The sequence below is a fragment of the Malus sylvestris genome, chromosome 12 (genome assembly GCF_916048215.2).
Source record: "Malus sylvestris chromosome 12, drMalSylv7.2, whole genome shotgun sequence".
Classification (NCBI taxonomy): Eukaryota; Viridiplantae; Streptophyta; class Magnoliopsida; order Rosales; family Rosaceae; genus Malus; species Malus sylvestris.
Genome location: NC_062271.1, coordinates 21703665 through 21725505, shown reverse-complemented (window position 1 = coordinate 21725505; position 21841 = coordinate 21703665). Strand labels below are relative to the sequence as shown.

General features: G+C 37.5%; 1 long non-coding RNA gene across 1 annotated transcript; it reads left to right on the top strand.

The window, feature by feature from the left end:
* Positions 1 to 18169: 18169 nt before the first annotated feature.
* LOC126593955 (uncharacterized) lies at positions 18170 to 19634 on the top strand. Its single transcript, XR_007613070.1, has 2 exons — positions 18170 to 18308; positions 19280 to 19634. It is a non-coding gene; the product is annotated as an uncharacterized LOC126593955 (long non-coding RNA).
* Positions 19635 to 21841: the final 2207 nt, after the last annotated feature.

Below are 21841 nucleotides of genomic sequence, written 5' to 3'. Positions count from 1 at the left end.
ATTAATTTCCAACTTCAAACTTCGTAACTAGTTTAATTTAAAACTAGATTCAAATAAATTAATATAATTTCTCAATGAACAACATAAAATCTCTATAACACTTTATGTAACTTATAATAATTTTCGGAAACAAAACTTTAAAATTTTCCAATTCTATTTCCATAATCATAAATCGATTTATTTTCGATTTTTCCCACATATTCATAATTATGAATAACTATTTCATATATAAAAATTTTCAGGGTATTACATATACTATTGATGTCACATCCTAGCCTGGGTCCACCACATCCCGGGCCTGCTCCAACATCGTAGCACGATATTGTCCGCTTTGGGCTTACCATTCCCTCACAGTTTTGTTTTTGGGAACTCGCGAACAACTTCCTAATGGGTCACCAATCCTGGGAGTGCTCTGACCTCCTTCTCGCTTAACTTCGGAGTTCCTACTGAACCTGAAGCCAGTGAGCTCCTAAAAGGCCTCGTGCTAGGTAGGGATGAGAATATTCATTTAAGGATCACTCTCCTCGGCGATGTGGGATGTCACAATTGATGTTGAAGCATAGAGTTTATGCTTTTGACTACAACTTGTGCTTGACAGAGATGTTACTGGTCTCAAAATTGAGCTGGATTCCACGTCTGCTATCACTTTGTTCAAACAAAATCTGGTTGATAGCTTTCATCATCTTCATACTATTGTGATCAGATGCAAAGTACTGGTGAGTCAATTGGTTAGATGTGAGATGGAGCATGTTTTTAGGGTGAAGAATTATGTTGCTCATCAGTTGGCAAATTAGAGTTTTAATACGGATCTTGGCAACTAGTCTTCAATGATCCCCAGCCTTGATTAAATCTTATGAATGATATTCTTGGGGTTGCTACACTGCTTTTTGCTTGTGCTAATGTTAAGTTAGGTTGTTTGGGGTTTCTAACTCACTTTCTTCTCCAAAAAAAAAAAAGTTTTTCAATTTCTTGTACTTTTTCAATTTTACAATGAACAATAGACTAATATTTTACCATTTTGAATGGGATGAATGTGTTCATCTCTTGTACAAATATTATGAAGTAACGAAAAAATGACCATTACTAGCTACTGCATGACCACAAGGGGTGAGGTGGTTCGGTTTGATACAAAAAATATACCTGATCCAACTAGTACTTAACAGTTCATTTTGAATCGATTTTGACCAATACTACGATTGAAAACAAACCGAACAGAACCAAACCAAATCATTGTTAATCAACTTGTTTCGGTCAGTTTAAGCCTATTCCAATACACACCAATAAGAAAACACTCAACGTTTCAAGAGTTTTAATTTTATAATGGCTTATTTACAACAACACCTCTTAAAACTCTTCATTCTCACTTTTGCCCCTTAGACTCAAATTTTCTCATATAATAAAACTCAAATTATGTCTCTCATTGCCTCCTATGATCAAGGATTGTCAACATTTCCGTTAAAAGGCTGATGTGGATTCCTGTATAGGATTCTTTAAATGCTAGTATATTATTCTTACAAGTCATCTCCTAAAATATATATAGGACCCAACTCCCAATAAGATTATGCCACATGTGCAATAAATCTGATTATAAATCTTCACTATGCGTTAGTATTTAACAATCAAAGATTATTAAGTTTAAAATAAATGCAGATATGAAAAAAATAAAAAATAAATTGATTAGCTTGACGCACATAAATCAAACCCACATGACACACACGAAACACATACCAAATACATACAAAACACATGAAACACATGAAACACAAACCTACACACATGAAACACAAACCTTTAATCATCCTTTATATAAGCATAGGTTGAATGTCTAATCATCACACAACATATTCACCAATCTTCCAAGTTTCAAAGTGTTTTTGTTTCCTCAAAATCATCAATATCTCATCAATGGGTGATAGAAGAAAGTGTAGCTTGGCAATGTAGATGGTACAATACCAAGCAAGTCTTGCAACTGCGAATGCAGAAATGAACAACGAAGAAGCCGAATTTGCAAACTCGCTTATGTAATGTGAGCACTATGTCGAATCTAGCCATCGTGAATCTGTCACAGGCGTTCATTTATGCAGCATGATAAAGAAGAGTGTCACGACCGAATGATGAAAGATTATTTCATCGAACATCCAAGATATCTTCGGACGTGGTATCGAATGAGGAGAGAGCTTTTTGAAAGCATCTTGAACACAGTTGTCCATGATGGCCACTACTTTGCAAGGAAGATAGATGTCATAGGCCTAAAAAGTCTATCACCTCATCAGAAGCTCACATCTGCATTTCGGATGCTAGCTAATAGGTTCTCTGCAGACTTAACTGAAAAATATTGTCGACTTGCAGAGAGTACTGCTATTGAGAATCTTAAGCGCTTCTGTAAGGCAATTGAAGCCATATATGGAGACACATACCTCCACAAGTCAAATCGTGAAGACTTGAAGATGCTTCTATGCAAGGCAGACAAAGAGGCTGCCCTGGCATGATAGGAAGTCTCAATTGTATGCATTGGAAGTGGAAGAATAGTCCTACTACTTGGGCTGACCAATTTAAGGGTCATCACAACAAGCCAACCATCGTGCTCAAGGCTATAGCATCTTACGACACTTGGATTTGGCATGCATTTTTCGGTGCTCCTGAATCAAATAACGATATCAATGTTCTTTGGTCTTCTCATCTGTTCGATGATGTTGTCAATAGATGGGCATTGGAATAGAGGTACAAGGTAAATGGTAATAGGCATGAGCAAGGTTACTACTTAACTGATGGTATTTATCCTAGTTGGTCTACTTTTGTGAAAAGTTATTCTGATCCCAATAGTGCGAAAAATAAATTATTTTCGCATAACCAAGAGTCTCACAGGAATGATGTGGAGAGAGCGTTCTGGATCATACAAGCTCGATGGGTCATTGTTAGAGGGGCTGCATGATTATGGAATGTGGAAGACCTTCATTCAATCATGATGACTTGCATGATTTTTCACAACATGATTGTGGAAGATGAGTACGTAGAAATTGAAGAAGATTCTGGCGAAGATATGGATGATGACCGACCAACATATGCGAGAGTTATAGCAAGAGATGTTGAATATCTCGCTGCAACCACATACAAGACCCGACATGATAAGGTCATAGTGAGTGAGTATATGAGACGTTTAAATAGAATTCAAGATCATCAAGGTCATGACACACTCTAAAAGGATTTGGTTGAGCATATATGGCGTCAAGAAAGAGAACGTTGATGATGGATAATCTTAAGTGTATTAATGTGTTAGTGTTGGTGTATTAATGTGCTATGTTGGTATTTTCTAGTAATAAATTGAAGTGTCTACTTATGACTAATCTTTTGTCTAGTACGTTGTCAAAATTATTGAAGACCGTTTGAATTATTGAAAGCATCTATTGTACATCAAAGTGTGCAATAATAAGTACAATAATTATTGAAGGCCTCTAGATTAATAGAAACAATAATTAATAAACCATAAATTTAATACATGCAATAATTAATAAGTCATAAACGACAATTAATAAATCACATAAACTTAATACAATTGATAATTCATAAACTACATAAACTTAATAATGATATTCACCATCTTAACTTGGTAATGGACTTGGGATATAACCTTGAGATGAATCATCATCTTGAAATATACTCCTTGTGGCATGCCTTCACAAAATTTCCTTTTGCTTATCATGTAAGAAATTCTTCCTTTCTGGAGTGTATTTGTTGAGGTCCTCCATCATGAAATTACATTCGAACCTTTCTTGCTCCCTATCTCCTTCGTGCGTAATGACCAAACACATTCGGGCTGCTTCTTGCTCCCGAGAGCTATGACTTTCGGTCAATCTTGCAAATCCAGTAGCAATTTGTGCACTAATCAGATCTTGGGACTCCTCTTTTCTCTTTGCTTCATTTTGCTTATATCTTCCCGGGGGCCTTGCAAAAGAAGAAGTTAGGGTCAATTCATCGACACCTTCATTGACATCATTTGTCTGTGTGACTTCACTATGAAATAATCTTCCCCATTGTTGGTCCGCATCGGTTCCTCACCTCGGACAATCCTTGAGGACGTTCCAAGCATGATGCAACTTAAAAGCTTAATTTTTTGGTGTAGTTCTTGTCTTGTAAATTGTCATTACTTTGTCACCTTATGCAAGAAATACAGAAAAATAATTAGTTGCAAAATAATATTATGTACATAACAAATAAAATATCAATAAAGAAACTCACAACTTCTGCGGCGCTCCTTCCACTAGCCATGTCAACCACGGCTCTCTCCAAGCTTCCCTTTCTTAAAGTGCACGCTTTGTTGATAACCTTGCACCAATTGTAAACACAACCACCTTCCCTTTGGCCGGCGTTGGAGTTTTCATTGAACTTATCAACGATTTTACCGCACAAAACCTTTTTGTTTTGATTCGGGCCAACAACACCCACTTCGCTAATAGAAACCCATGCCAAGTAAAAAAAGCAACATCTTCCCCAAAGGTCCAATTACGACCTCTAATATGCTCCTTTACCATCTTGAAAATTTTGGAAATGGGAAGAAACGGTAGAAAGAAAAATTGGAATAATTGTAGGAGAAAAGTGAGTTTTATGTGGATGTTTGAACATAGGTATTTATAGAGTTTTTGGGTGAATTTTGAGTTAAATATTTTTAGCTGTTGGATTTAAATTTGGGCCATTATATCTTTATTTTTTTACGGTTAAATTTGATTTTATTCGATCCTAGTAATTGGATTCAATAAATATATAAATATAAAAAAAATTTGAATGTAGGCCGTTGGATCAACCAACGACTTGTTTATGTAAACCGTTGGATTAAAAAGAGTAGTTGGCTCTCTAGCGCACGTGGCCGACATGCCCACATGGATGGGGCCATGCAAGTCTCAGTCTTGGTGCGTCGCCCGCATGGGGCGCATCTCCCGGGGAGTCTGGCGCTCAAGCGCCAAGTTTCAGTCTCAATGGTGGGCCCCACATCATTTTTTGGACTAAATATGGGCCGGTTTTTGGCTTTTTTTTTTTTTTTTAAGATTTTAGGTTTTAGGTCCAAATTAGAATTTGGGTTGGAATGGATTGGGGGGGGGTAAAAATAGGTTTTAAGCCATGGGTTGGAGTTGGCCTTAAGAGGGCATCTGGTTGCAACAGCAAAGAAACTAAGGAAGCAACTTTAAACTCTCACGCTGAGAGAAACACACTCACAATGGAGAACTCTCACACCGGAGAGAAAGGATTCTCAGTTTGCCTCATTTTAGTCATATGCTTTCTAACTTATCTCGATGTAGCTTGTGTGAGTTAATCTACTATCCCCTTTCTCTTTCTTGCTTACAGTCCCATATCGACATCGAATCATCCGACGGCAAAACGAGCAAGGTAGTCGATTTGCTTCTATTTGTTGTAGTTAATTTAATTTAGGTTTGATTGCTCTCTCTAGTCTCTTCCACCTCCCCAGCTTCTTTGCTTATGTTTTTTGCAATTTAATTTAGGGTTTAGTTCTAGCTAACATGAATGATGAAGCAGCGATTTGTTAGGTGTTTTCTCAAACGGTGTTTAATTTTTTTTTTTGGATAAACAAACGGTGTTTAATTGGCAATCAACGAACAACTGAAGGCGAAACACAGACTCGATTTATCACTTTGGTAATCATAGCTCTCTCTCTGAACACAGATTCGATTCATCATTAAGGTAATCATAATTTTCTCTCTCTCTCTCTCTCTCTCTCTTCCATCGTTAATGGTTCTACCACCACATGATGAAGCAATTTCAGTTTTGGGGTTTGAATTAAGGCTCTAATTTTAATTATTATTATTATGAGATCCATGAAGCAATTTCAGTTTGGGGTTTTCTTTATCATGGCTTGATTGGCAACGTATTATGTGAGCTAAAACCAAACATAGAAATCATTGCTTGCAAGGGTTTTGAGTGTTACACCCAATTTCTCATTTTCTTAAGTCCTCCCTCCCTGTTTTTTCCTCTTCCTTGCTCTCTCCATATGATTAATACTGTCATTGATACGAATACATGTATCTAGTGGCGGATCCATATTTTAAACTTGAGGGTCTCAATAATAAAGGTTAAAAAATTTGTAGACAAAAATAACATGGAAAAATTAAATGATAATACATTTTATTCATAAATCATACTTAAAACAACATTACAAGCTGCAAAATCCTATTTGTAAATATGCTATTCAGACCGAACATAAAACATATCAATAATGAACGTTAAATCTCCATCAATTCTCGATACACATCAATTTAATAAAAAGAAAATAAGACTTGGCCAGAATAGCGTTGTTTTGGACCAGGTCATTTTAAAAAAACATTAAAATACATGGCCAAAATGACGTCGTTTTGGGCTAAGTCACTTAAAAAAAAGGGTAAAAGACTGTTACTACCCTAATGTTTCGTGGTTTTCAACATTTAGTACATCAAGTTTTTTTCGTCTCAGAGTCATACCTAAAGTGTAAATTTTGGGACAGTCTCGTACATCCGTTAGTCAAACTGTTAAGTTTTTCGTTAACTGTGACGTGTCGCACTGATTGGGCACCACGTGTCATCCACGTTTTTTTTTTCTTTTCTTCTTCTTCCTTCTTCTTCTTTTCTTCCTTCGACTGCAACTTTCTGTTTTTTTTTTTTTTTTTTTTTTTTGCTTCTTCCTTTTCTTTCTTCCTTCCTTCCTCCTTCCTTTCCCTTTCTTCCCCTTCTTCCTTCTTCTTCCTTCTTCTTCCTCCGAAATCTGGGGAATGTTTTTTTTTTCTTTCTTCTTCTTCTTCTTCTTCTTCCTCAAAAAAAAAAACACTTTCATCTTCCCCCAAATTCAGAGGAAGAAGAAGAAGAACGAAGAAGGGGAAGGAAGAAGGAGAAGAAGGAGGAAGAAAAAAAAAATTGAATCTGGGCAGATTCGGAAGAAGAAGAAGAAGAAGAAGAAGAAGAAGAAGAAGAAGAGGAAGAAAAGATAAAAGTGTTTTTTTTTTTTTTTTTTTGAGGAAGAAGAAGAAGAAGAAGGAGGAAGAAGAAGAAAGAAAGAAAAAAAAAAAACAAACTTCCCCAGATTTCGGAGGAAGAAGAAGAAGAAGAAGAAGGAGAAGGAAGAAGAAGGAAGAAGGGGAAGGAAGAAGGAGGAAGAAGAAGAAAGAAAAAAAAAATTCCCCAGATTTCGGAGGAAGAAGAAGGAAGAAGAATGAAGAAGGGGAAGAAGGGGAAAGGAAGGAGGAAGGAAGGAAGAAAGAAAAGGAAGAAGCAAAAAAAAAAAAAAAAACAGAAAGTTGCAATCGGAGGAAGAAGAAGAAGAAGGAAGAAGGAAGAAGAAGAAAAGAAAAGAAAGAAAAAAAAAAAAAAACGTGGATGACACGTGGCGCCCAGTCAGTGCGCCACATCACAGTTAACGAAAAACTTAACAGTTTGACTAACGGATGTATGAGACTGTCCCAAAATTTACACTTTAGGTATGACTCTGAGACGAAAAAAACATGATGTACTAAATGTTGAAAACCACGAAACATGAGGGTAGTAAACAGTCTTTTACCCTAAAAAAAGTCTATTCTTTTTTGTGGTAGTCTTCTTCCTGAAGACGCGGACCCCGTTGCATAGCTGGAATTTAGAGCCAGAGCCAGAGGCAAGAGGCCCAACCTTATACTTCAGGAGCCCTGGGAAAATTCAATCAAGGATTTTGGATCGCCCAGGTCCCTTTATAGACACGCTCTACATGTGTCAGTGCATTGCATATGTAATCGATGGAGGTTGTTGGTGATGTTAATGCTCACACGGGACTTACGGTTGTGTTGTGTCTTCTCTTATTTCCCACTATGACAAATTATCACTATGTAACGCATTAGAGCATCAGATGAGTACCGGAAAAAGAAGAAGGATAAGAGGCTAAACAAAGTCACAAGGCTATGAACAACAGTAGATATGTAGCCTATCGTCCTTCACCAAAAAAGAAAAAGGCGGCCCATCGTAAGTATCCCACTGTGGGACAATGGCCATGGCCAAATTCCATGCTTGAGCAACAAGACCTTTTTCCTAAATGTCTTTTCTTTTGAACCTATCGTAATGGTATTAGGGTTCCAGTGTTCCACAAGCTTGTTGCCTTGGAAGCGTTTTGGGCTGAATTGGAGTGGGACAAAATTTTCATAGAGGAGAAGCTAACTCAAGGAGGTGGCTATGCGGTCGGGGAGGGAAAACCACCAGGAATGAGCTAGGAGAAAGACGGCAGCCTATCATCCCGACTTTGGAGAAGTGAACCTACCCTTGAAATAGGTAGGAGGTTAAGGACTTAATTAGTTCCATCTGTGCTCTGCTGTGGTAGTGTGCTAACTACCTACCTTAATTTCTAGCTAAATAAATAGTCCGGACTACTCAATAGTACGTGAAATCAACGGTTAAGACTTGCCTTGGAATGACTTAGAAACAAGCGTTTTGCAGCCTTCACTAGAGGAAGGATGTCGAGAAGAATGGGGGTTGTGATCACTACTTCACCGGCCACCAGCCATTTAACATTCACTGTGCAAACACTCTTGGAGTATCACATCAACTTGTTGAAATCACTCATTCAAATCCAAGGACAATCCATCCCCACATGTGACCTCTCACAATTATCTGTATCATCAAGCTTTCTCTTCTTCCCAAAACTCTCCAATTTTTTTTCTCTAGTCTTCCAAGTACTTACCCAAGCAAAACACACCCAAGCAAAGTAACCGCATGAGTGGTGCATTCCTTGGAAACATGATCTAATGAAGGCATAAAGACTCAAGCTTATATTTATAGTCTTCGAAACTTGAATCTACGGACTTGATTACAACTACCGTTAGATGCTTTATAATGGCCTTATCCATTAACATCTTCATTGACTTCTGATTACCAGCACCTTCCTTAGTCCTCATTCGATCCAACATGGTTAGACCAGGTGGAACTGTAATTAGTTCATCAAAACATTTGGTCGTGTATAAAACTCTTATTACTCTCCAGTTAGGTGTTGGTGTGGGTATGCGTTAGCAAATTCTGATTGTCGGGCCTCCGATCCTATTATTCAGAGAATTGCCAAAACTTCTCCAGCATGATGTCGTGTTTACATATGAACTCAACGAAAACGGCTAGAGTACCATATCACCGGACAAGGGCCAAGTCACAGATACTCTCGGTCTTACCCCGTAAGTGTAAGCGAGCCTGACCTCTACCGTCTCTGCTACCGCTTGAACATTGCAAGAGCGTTCCATCTCCTTGATCTCGTGTATCCTATTTTAACATAAGGAGAAACATATATACCTACAAAGTTAGCTGGTTTGACATGATGCACAAGGGGGTTTAGAGATCCATGAGATGAACACTCGCACGGTGTTCAAGCGGTTGCAGAGACAGTAGAGGTCGTGCTCGCTTACACTTACAAGGTAAGAGTGAGGGTATATGTGCGAGACATAGCGGTTGCAGTAGGCAATCCTTACACCTTTCGAATACAACCGCACATCGTCAAGAAAGATGAAAACACGTCATGCAATGAAAGGGAGATAAATGGTTACATACTTACCTGTCTAGTGGCATCGCTACCCCAGCAGTTTTCTTCGACCTCATATTTAAGCATGACGTCATGTTGGAGAGGTTTTGGCTGTTGGAGAATGGTTCTCTCAAAAAATAAGATTGGATGCCTGACAATAAAAAATTGTTGACACTAATACCCGACCGAAGAAGAGCAAGAGCTTTTATACAAGACTATAGATGTTTCAATAAACCCATTACAATTCCGCCGGCCTAATCATGTTGGATCGAATGAGGACAGGAGGGTGGAATCAATTCAAAGACAATGGAGATGTTAATGGAAAAGGCCATTGCTGAGCGTCCAACGGTGGTTGTAATTATGTCTGTGGATTAAAGTTTTGAAAACTATAAATATAGGCTTGGAGTCTATGTTCCTTCACTATATCATGTTTCCAAAAAATGGACCACTTATGTTGTTACTTTGCTTGGGTGGGGAACGAAAAACTGAAGAAAAGAATGAGGTGCTATTGGATTGAGAAAAATTATCAAGGGATCTAGGATACCTTTCATCTACTATATTGCCTTTCCAATTTTTGGGGAGGAGAAAATGTGCTACGTAACAAATGAATATGTTTATTTGAAGAAAAGGTGTTGCATAAGAAGTAAAGACATCAATCAAAGTGATACAAAGTAACCAAGTCAAAATGGCATCTCATGGATTATAGTTTGAAAAACAATGTTGTTTCCGAAAGCTCTTTTGATATATGTACTAATTGGATCATGATTGTTGTCAATGTTAAGTTATGACTCATGTTTAATGGTTTGTATGAAATTGAGATTGTGATGGATGGCTGTTTCCTTATGTACTGAACTCTTTTTTATTGATATTGAGACTATGAGCATCTCCTCTCTCTCTCTCTCTCTCTCTCTCTCTCTCTCTCTTTTTTATCGGTGGAAAATATTGATATTCAAATCTATGGAAATACCGATTGATATATCGTTATCGGTCTTCGATTAATTTAAAATGGAACTGTAGGGAAATTTGCTCAAGGCAACTAATATCGATATTGATTCTATAAATTTGCATATTAATATTTCTACTGATATTTTAAACATTGTATCATATATAGGTGGAGGTAGAGGAAGATGAGATACTTACAATCTCAATGTCAATAAAAAGGAGTTAAATAGAAAAGAAAACAGCAGTCATCTCAATCTCATTGTCATACATATCATTTGACAAATCATATAATACGAGTCATAGCTTAACATTGAAACCAATCATAATGAAATCTAATTACTACATATATCAAAAAAGCTTTCGGACGCGAAATTGTTCTTCAAACTATAATTCATGAAATGCCATATTTCGACTCAGTTACTTTGTAGCACTTTGATTGATGTTTTAGTTTTTATGCATCACCTTTTCTTCGGATTAAAAAAGATTAGACCGTCTTCATATGTTACATAATACTTTTTCTTCTTCTCAAAAATTGGAAAGACAATATAATGGATGTAAGGTATCCTAGATCCCTTTATAATTTTTCCCAATACATTAGCACCTAATCACTACCCCATGAGTTCTTGATTAGCCACCAGAATCCATATCATCAAGCTTCTTCTTCTTCCCTAAACTCTCCATTTTCTTCATTCTTCTAACTTTCTCAACTAAGCAAAGTAACAACATAAGTGGTCCCCTTATTAACCAAATAAACTAAATTAGTTGGAATCAGGTGGGACTTATCTTCAAAATAGTTAGAGTTAGTTGGAGTTAGGTGCAACATAGTCTCTATATAAGCATTGTCTTATAGACATAGAGGTTCATGATGTAATATTTCCTTTTTACTCAAAATATATCACTGAAAGGTTTCTCTCTTATTTTCTTCTTCTTTGATTCCTTTAGTTTCTTCTTCCTTAAGATTTCTGTATTTCAATAGTGCTAATATGGTATCATCGCCAGCTTTGGCTCACTGCCGTTGTCGACCCTAGTTCTTCCGCTGTTACACACGATCGAAGAGTCCAATTCAAGTGACATTGTAAATTTTTCTGTTGAGTAATTAGGTTTCAGTCCTGATTAAAAGGTTAATTGGGTTTCAGTCCTGATTAGAAGGTTAATTGGGTTTCAGTCTTGATTAGAAGATTTCGATCTTAGAATTTGGTGCATGTTGTGTGTTTGATTTCGCTTGTATTTCAAGATTTCTTCAAGAAAGTTTCAATCTTTCTTGATTGCAAAGGGAGTTTCATAAGGGAGTTTCATTCTCTCTTAATTTTCTTTCTGGATAGCAAAGATTGGGGGTTTGTGTGATTCTTGAAAATGTGTGTTTTACATCAAGGAGTCATGGCTAATTCTATTGTCAAATTTGAAAATTTGTTGGGAATGATCACTATAAAGTTGAAGGATGATAATTTTGCGAAATGGGCATTTCAGTTTAAGTCGGTGTTGAAGGGGTCATAAATTGTTTGGGCATTTTGATGGCACTACTGCTTGTCCGTCGAAATTTGTAGTTTGTACTGAAGGAGGAGTTACTTCTGATCCTAATGATGCATATATTGAATAGGAGTCCACAGATATGGCACTGTTAAGTCTTTTATTAGCTACTTTGTCTGATGAGGCTATTGAATATGTTCTTGGATGTGTGACTGCGTACGAGGCTTGGTCAAATCTTGTGGATCGGTTTGCTTCCGTGTCTAATTCTAGAGCTAATCACTTAAAAACAAAATTACATACAATTCAGAAATGAGGGGATTCAATTGATAAATATCTGTTAAGATTGAAGAATATAAGGGAACAGTTAACTGTTGCTAAAGAATTCATTTCTGATAATGATGTCATAATTGCTGGTCTTGTTGGTTTACCAAAAGAGTATGCTATAATTCGAATAGTGATATTAGCCAGAGAATCATCTATTTCTGTTAAAGAACTTCGAGCTTTGTTGCTTGGGGCGGAAAAAGAAATTGAAGGTGAGTCAAATGGTCCTTCTGCATTATATGTTCAAGGTTCTCAAATGACCCCAGGAGCTTCTTCTACTTCAGGGTCTAATCCTACAGGACATAGTCATTTACCTGGAATAACTGGGGGTATCCTAACTCCTAATCCATATCCCTATTCAATTGAGCCTTATTCTCAGCCATACACACAACCATACCCTCAACCTCCTCTGCATCAACAACTTCCATCATCATTTGTTTTACCACAGCCTTCTATGCCTCAACAATTTCCTATGCCTTAACAACCATACTCACAACCTCATATGCCTTAACAATTTCCTATGCTTCAAAAACCATACTCATAACCTCCTATGCCTCAACAATTTCCTGGTACTGTTTATCCTCAAATTCATTATGGTGTTGGCTATATGGGTAACTCTTCAAATTCTAGCTCAAGACCTCCATTTATACCGAAGCCAAATTATAAGGGTAATAACAGTTTCAAGTCAAATGCTGGTTTTCAAGGCAAAGGGTACAATACAGATTCTTCTTCTGGTTTTTCATCTGGAATACAAGGCAATTTGGTACGAATGTGGAATGGGAATACAGAAAACAGGTCTTCAAATGTTATTGAGTGTCAAATCTGCAACAGGAGAGGACATACAACTATTAATTGTTTTCACAGGAATGCTACTACACCAAGTACTGGTTTTCAAATGAAGTGTTAGATTTGTGGAAAACGTGGTCATTCAGCTCTTGATTGCTGTCACAGAGGGAATTATGTGTTCCAAGGTCAACAACCACTTGCACAGTTCACAACTATGACAGCCTAGCAAGCAGAACAACAAATTCCTCAGGATGCTTGGATTGTTGATACTGGTGCATCTCACCATATCATTGCTGATATCAACACATTGAATCAAGTTACACCATTCCAAGGTTCTAAAACAATTTTAGTTGGCAATGGGACAAGTTTATCTATTGAAAATACTGGTGCAACTACTATTAAAACTAACTCTCATAGCCTAGTTTTTAATAATGTTTTACATGTTCCAAAAATTGCTTGAAGTCTGCTATCTGTACAACAATTGTGTGCTGACAATCATAGTTGGTTTGTTTGTGATGATAATGATTTTTTTGTGCAGGACAAGAAGACAAGGGACATACTGTATAGAGGAAAGAGTATAGCAAGACAATTGTTTCAAATCCCTATTATCAAGCAATCAAGAGGAGTTCAGTCTGTGATTCAGCAGCCTTATGGTTTTCTTGGACAGGTGGTAAAGTCAACTCTGTGGCATCAACAGTTTGGTTATCCATCCAATGAAATCATGTCCATCATGTTGAAATAGTCAAATATACCACTAAAGTTACATATGAATCATAGTATGTGTACTTACTGTATTAAAGGAAAAATGGGTAGGCTTTCTTTTTTCTCCTAGCAGTGATAGATACTTCTCACCATTTGAAAAGGTGCACTCAGATGTATGGGGCCCTTATCCAGTCAAAACAATAGAGGGGTATAGATACTATGTTACTTTTATTGATCAATATACAAAGTATGTCTGGATTTTTCCATTGTATAATAAATCAAATGTCTATGCAATTTTTGTGAGTTTTTACAATTGGGTTTATATACAGTTTGGTGTTGCTATTAAATGTATACAATCTGATGGTGGGGGTGAGTACACAAGTCATTCCTTTAAAGCTTTTCTTGCTGCAAAGGGTATTGGACAAATGATTTCTTGTCTATACACTCCACAATAGAATGGAGTAGTTGAAAGAAAACATAGGCATATAGTGGAAACTGCCATTACTCTTCTTGCTTAAGCTACATTACCACTTGATTTTTGGTATTATCCTGTGCACATGCTTTGTTTTTATCAATCGAATGCCTTGCAAAGTGTTGTCCATGGTGTCCCCTTATAAGAAATTGTATGGTAAAGACCCTGAGTTGCAGAATTTGAAAGTATTTGGATCAGCAGTATATCCTTGGTTAAGACCATATTCTGAAAATAAGTTACCATCTAGGTCTGATCAATGTGTGTTTTTGGGTTATTCTATGGGATATAAGGGTGGAGTCTGTTATAATGTACAAGGCCAAAAATGTATTGTTTCAAGACATGTTATCTTTGATGAGAATGTGTTTCCTTATGCATTGATAAAATGTAAAGTTGAAGGACAGAGAGTCACTTCGAGTTAACTTCAATGTAGCACTGTGGTAGTACCAGTTCCTGTACAAAACATATATTCAGCTCATGTGAATACAATGCATTAAGAGGGTAGTATGGATTTATTTTTTGGTAATGGAAATTTATCTGCAATTCAAACTCATGCACAAACTCCAGTTTCTACTTCACACATCAACAGTTCTTTAGAACAATCAGGCACTAGAACTCAGGGATTTGAAACTCAAGCATCCACAGACACTCTTTCCTCTTCTCAACATACAGTTCCTTTGCTGCCTGTCCTTGATCCATCTCAGCTTCAGGTAATTCTTCCTCTGTCTATTCCAAATGCACAAATTCAATCCCAGTCACACAATCATACTATTCAAATTAGACTTAAAACAGGTGCTATTATGAGACGAGATTACACATCATGTCTAGTTGCATTACCCGAGTTAGCATATATTCAGTTTAAAGCTGATGATATTGGAGATGTCAATGGTCATATACCATGTGGTTTCTCTTTTCTGGCTGACATACATGAGGTAGAGGAACCAAAGAACTTAAGAGTTGCATCAACTATGTCTCAATGGTAGAATGCTATGCAGGAAGAGTATGATGCTTTAAAGTCACAAGGTACATGGAAATTAGTCCCTCCTCCAAGTGATAGAGCTGTGATTGGCAGTAAATGGGTTTATAAAGTGAAAAGAAATCCTAATGGGACAATGTCAAGGTACAAAGCCCGATTGGTAGCAGAATGTTTTAGTCAAGAGCAAGGGTTGGATTATTCAGAAACTTTTAGTCCTGTGGTTAGACATGCAATTGTGAAGCTTATTTTAGTATTGGCAGCCCAATACCACTGGAATTTAAGACAATTAGATATTAAAAATGTATTTTTGCATGGGGAGCTTGAAGAAGAAGTATATATGAACCAACCCCAAGGTTCTGTGGATCAACAGTACCCAAGTCATGTGTGCAGATTAATAAAATCCCTATATGGGTTGAAACAAGCTCCAAGAGCTTGGAATTCTAAATTTACAAGTTTTCTACCTGCGCTTGGTTTTAAAACCTCAATGTCTGATACAAGCTTGTTTGTGAAGGTGGATGAGAGTGATGTTATTTTACTCCTCTTGTATGTTGATGACATCATTTTAACTGGATCTAATAGTGAGAAAATTCAGTTTGTCATTAATAGTCTTGCAACTGTGTTTGATTTAAAAGATATGGGAAAGTTGACATATTTCTTGGGAATCCAGATTCAATATCATGCAGATGGGTCTTTGTTTGTGAATCAATCAAAATACACAAAGGAGTTGTTGGAAAAGGCTGGAATGGAGCAGTGTAAACCAACCTCCACACCTTCCAAACCTCACTCACAGCTACTTACAACTGAAGGCACACCATTGTCTGATCCTACCCACTATAGAAGCCTGGTTGAGGCTTTGCAGTACCTGACTTTTACCAGGCCTGATATTGCACACTCAGTGAATGTAGCGTGTCAGTATATGACCAATCCTTCAGAGTCTCATATGTATCTGGTGAAAAGAATTATGAGGTATCTTCAGGGTACATACAACTGTGGGTTGACATACATTCAGTCTTCTGATTTTCAAATCAATGCTTATTCTGATTCGGATTGGGCAGCATATATCAACACAAGGAGGTCCATTACTGGTTATGTTTTTTATTTGGGATCCAATATGATATCGTGGCAATCAAAGAAACAGGCTATTGTATCTCGAAGTTCTACAGAAGCCGAGTACAAAGCCTTGGCACATTGTGCTGCAGATGTCTTTTGGATTAAATCTCTGCTTAAGGATGTTCATCAAGTTCTTACACAACCTCCTACCTTGCATTGTGATAACCTTTCAGCTTTGGCATTGTGTTCCAATCCAATGTTCCACTCGAAGATTAAACATTTGAACACAGATTATCATTTTGTAAGGGAAAAAGTTCAAAAATGGGATCTTCGTGTTCAATACATATCAACACATGAACAGGTAGCAGATGTATTCACAAAAGGTTTACATAGTCCAGTGTTTATTCAACATCGTCATAGTTTACATATTGGAGTCTTTGATGTTGGTCAACAATCTTTACAAGCTCGAGAAGCATCAAGTGCAGCAGATAGAGAACATGACAGTCCCACCGGTTCTTCATTGCAGATGCAAACAAAACTTGGGAGTTACCAGTTCTGTTTGAGGGGGGAGTATTAACCAAATAAACTGAATTAGTTGGAATCAGGTGGGACTTATCTTCAAAACAGTTGGAGTTAGTTGGAGTTAGGTCAATGAGAGATGAACGCTATTAAAATGTTGAAGCGGTTGTCGAGACAGTAGAGACTGGGCTCGCTTACGGTAAGACCAAGAGTATCCATGCGAGGCTTGGCGCCCTTGCAGTAAGCAATCCCTACACCTTTCTAATACAACCACACCCTGCCAAGAAAAATAAAAATGCTTCATGCCATGGAGGGAGATAAATGGTTATGTACTAACTTATCTGTCTGATGGCATGGCTACTCCAGCCATTTTCTTCGACTATATGTAAGCACTACATAATGTTGGAGAAGTTTTGGGAGCTGAAGAATGTTCACACCAACACCTGACCAATGAGCAGTATAAGAGATTCTATACACGACTATAAATGTTTTGGTGAACCCGTTATAATAGTATACAAGACTAAGGAGATGTACACCTGGTTAGACCATGTTGGATCGAATGAGGATTAAGAAGGGTGCTACAAGACTATGGAGATGTAATGGGTAATCATGTCCGTAGATTCAAGTTTCGAAGACAATGTATGCATGGAGTTTGATCATTTACTAGATCATGTTTCAAAGAAGAGACCACTTATACTGTTACTTTGCTTGGGTAGGGAACTTGGAAGACTGAAGAAAAGAAATTGGAGTGTTTTGGGTAGAAAAGGAAGCTTGATGATATAGGTACTTGTGAGTTTTGGCTAATCAAGAATTCATGAGGTAGTGATTGGGATGCTAATGGATTGGGAAAAGTTATCAAGGGATCTAGGATACCTTACGTGAACTAAATTACATTTTTAAGGAGGAGAAAAAGTGCTACGTAACAAATGTAGACGGTCTCTTTATTATTAGAATAAAAGGTGTTGCATTAGAACTAAAGAAATCAATCAAAGTGCTACAAAGTACAAAGTAACTAATTCAAATGGGCATCTCATGGATTAGAGTTTGAAGAACCATGTATGACTGGCTGTTTCCTTTTCTTTTCTATTTCTCTCCTCTACCTCTATCTATATATTGTACATGATATCCCTGTTATGTTTCGTAACAACAACTGGAGCATCTTCTTTGTTGGAAACTGGCTTAATTTGAGAAGCCCTTTTTTGGTGAGTTTGGGGATAACCATCTCTGAGTTTAATGTCACCAAATAGGTTGGCTGCACACTTTGGTTCCTTTTTCAGTTTGATAAAAGGGAAATTTCCCAGAGAGCACCATTTTTGTGATTTTGTGGTGCCGTACCATTTGGAATACGGCGATATGAGCAAGCTCTTTTGTCTATCATGACTTAGTGTACAAAATATGGTTGGCTGCACATTTTGGTTCCTTTTTCAGTTTGATAAAAGGAAAGTGTCCCCGAGAGCACTATATTTGTGATTTTGTGCTGCCGTATCATTCGGAAGACGGTGGCATGAACTAGCTCTTTTGTCTATCATGATGTTGGGAAAGAGCAACCAATTTGTTAGAGATGTTCTCTGTCCTGGTGTAAGTTGCTTCTCTTACTTTGTTCGTTGTACAGTAGATGCAAGACTGAGTTAGTTCTTCTCTTTGATCCCTTGTGTATGCGAGTTTGGTTCATATCTTAGTAATAACCCCATCTCTTTCCTGTATTTGTCTGCAAGCAACAATCTGAGACTTGTTCTTGGCTAGTCTCTGTGTGTGTTCTGAGTGTTTTTGGAATATGTAGTGAGAGCTTAAAAACTCTTTTGTGTTCTCCTTTGTTATTAGTGCATTTCCTCACCGTCTCCAGACCGGATGTAGGCTCTAACATAGCCAAACCGGTATTTTTACTATATGGACGATTTCTGTATTTGTCATATTTTGTCTCCGCTTATGTATTGATCTTATTTTTGTTGCTTCCACACAAGAAGTTGAATCAAGACCATGTCTTTGGTTGCTTCCGCACAAGTTGAACCAAAAGCATGTCTTCAGATGCTTCCGCACAACATACTTCAATACTAGAACAAAATTAGAATTGCAATGACACCTGTAGAGTATCATAAAAAACAATTACAGAGCATTTCAGGATCCTATCACCTTCCTCATTGTCTTTTTTCTTTGAGGGGGCAGCAACCTTATTCTATACGTCAGCTGCATCCTTCTGCATATCTAGCTTTGGCAAGAGCAACCGCGCAACTGCATGTAAAATGCAGTGGACTGACCAGTTAGTAGAGACATTGCGCTTGCATTGCACCTCGGTTGATCGCAATTTCGATTACCTTTTCTTGCACACTTTTGGAGATACCATGGTTCCAACATCTATAAAGTACAATTCCGATCAATAAAACAAAAATCAATGAATGAATATACATAATAAATGTTGATTTCTTTATTGATTTATTTTAATCACAAATCACTTCTACTCATTTATTTTGTCTGTCAGACTCAAATTTCATATGGATATCTCTGTATTGCAAACTCAAGTTTTTGTTCATGTATTGAATTTGCCATTGCAGAGGAGCTTGCATGACTTGGGGCAACCATACATACGTGTGCTCGAAATGGAGAATTGCTCCACGAGAGGATTCAAGAGTGGAAGAGTAAGGGGTTTGAAGTGAATGGCTCAGTTTGTTATCTCACATCTAAATATCAGAGGGAGGAGCTCATAAAGATTGTCTCATCTGCTTTTCATGGCTAGCTTTACATCCTTTTAAGTTTATTTCACTGTCGTTGTTATCTTGTTTTCTATGAAGCACGGATACTTTAGTTTGGTCGCCTATCTGATACCCTTATACTTTAAGATGAGAATTTTAAGAGGAGAAAAAATTAATAGAAAACAAAGATTTAGTTGAAAGTTATGAATACAAAGAATTTGCCTCTAATTGAAACATGAATATAACTCTCATACTAGAATGAACTTGAATGTGAATGTTTTCCTGTTAAATTATGGGATAAATTACACAAAACTACCTTAACTATAGGTCGAACAGCAATCTCATACCTTATGTTTTAAAAATTACAATATCATACTTCACCTTATGAATTTGTTACAATGTCATATCTTCGTCAATTTTTCTGTTAAATGCTGACGTGGCTTGAGGTGGAGTCCACTCTCTAATCCAACTGGATTAAAAATTTAATTAAATATTTAAAAATTAAAAATATAATTAATTAAATATTTAAAAATTAAAAATATAATTATATAAATATTTTTATTTAAAAAATATGGGACCCACCTCTACAAACCCTCACCTTCTTCCTATCCCACCCATCTCCACCTCCCTCTCAATGGCTCTCCTTCTCTTCTCCGGCAACCTTAGAACAAGTGCTGCTCCATCGTGACATGGGCCTTTTTATTGGCAACTCAATTCCCATAGTTCTCTGCTTTCAAAATGATAGCTTTGAAATTGGTTTCTGATTTTGGAAAAAAAAAAAATTGGTTTTTGATTAAATGGGGTTTACCATTGATTGCAATAATATGCATTTTAATTTGGAGAATTTCAAATGTGGATTTTTGCCCAAATTTTCTTGAACGGAATCAGTTTTTTAGGCCCGAGATCCCGACTCGAATTCTACCTCTTCTTGCCGTCGTCTGATTTTATTTTCTTCCTCTGCCCGTCCTCACCTTCTACAAGCCTCGAGAAGGTCTTTGAAATACCCAAACCCTACAAACAGTTTCATATTGCAGGCGAGGGTTGTTGGGGTGGTGCTCATGAAGGTCCTTGATGGAATTGACGTGTGCGACTGCTTGCTTGAGAAGAAGGAGGTGCCCCTTTGTAATATTTTAACTTGGGTGGGTTGATGATAACTTGGTGTCGGAGATGGAGGAGAGAACGGCGGTGGGGGAGTGGTTCTGGTTTTGGTGGTGAAGGAGGGAAGTGGAGGTATGGGTAGGCTGGAGAAGAAGGTGAGGAGGATGGGTTTGTAAGGGTGGGTCCCACTTTTTTTATTTATAAAAAATGTTTAAATAATTTTTTTAATATTTAATTAATTTTTTAATCTAGTTGGATTAGGGAATGGGTTTCGTCTCAAGCTATGTCAGCATTTAACAGAGAAATTGACAAAAAATTTGGCGGAGGTACAACATTGTAAAATTCGTAAGATGAGGTATGACATTGTAATTTTTAAAACATGAGGTGTGAGATTGTGGTTCAATCCATACAACAACAACAACAACAACAACAAAGCCTTTTCCCACTAAGTGGGGTCGGCTATATGAATCCTAGAACGCCATTGCGCTCGGTTTTGTGTCATGTCCTCCGTTAGATCCAAGTACTCTAAGTCTTTTCTTAGAGTCTCTTCCAAAGTTTTCCTAGGTCTTCCTCTACCCCTTCGGCCCTGAACCTCTGTCCCGTAGTCACATCTTCGAACCGGAGCGTCATTCGGCCTTCTTTGCACATGTCCAAATCACCGGAGCCGATTTTCTCTCATCTTTCCTACAATTTCGGCTACTCCTACTTTACCTCGGATATCCTCATTCCCAATCTTATCCTTCCTCGTGTGCCCACACATCCCACGAAGCATCCTCATCTCCGCTACACCCATTTTGTGTACGTGTTGATGCTTCACCGCCCAACATTCTGTGCCATACAACATCGCTGGCCTTATTGCCGTCCTATAAAATTTTCCCTTGAGCTTCAGTGGCCTACGACGGTCACACAACACGCCGGATGCATTCTAACACTTCATCCATCCAGCTCGTATTCTATGGTTGAGATCTCCATCTAATTCTCCGTTCTCTTGCAAGATAGATCCTAGGTAGCGAAAACGGTCGCTTTTTGTGATCTTCGCTAGATTGCTCCGGTCATTAGTGTGGATAAGTATATAAATGGATAGAGATAGGAAAGCAAACACAAGATGTACGTGGTTCACCCATATTGGCTACGTCCACGGAATAGAAGAGTTCTTATTAATTGTGAAGGGTTTACACAAGTACATAGGTTCAAGCTCTCCTTTAGTGAGTACAAGTGAATGATTTAGTACAAATGACATTAAGAAATATTGTGGGAGAATGATCTCGTAATCACGAAACTTCTAAGTATCGGAGTGTGGAGTCGTCTTGACTTGCCTTATCTGTC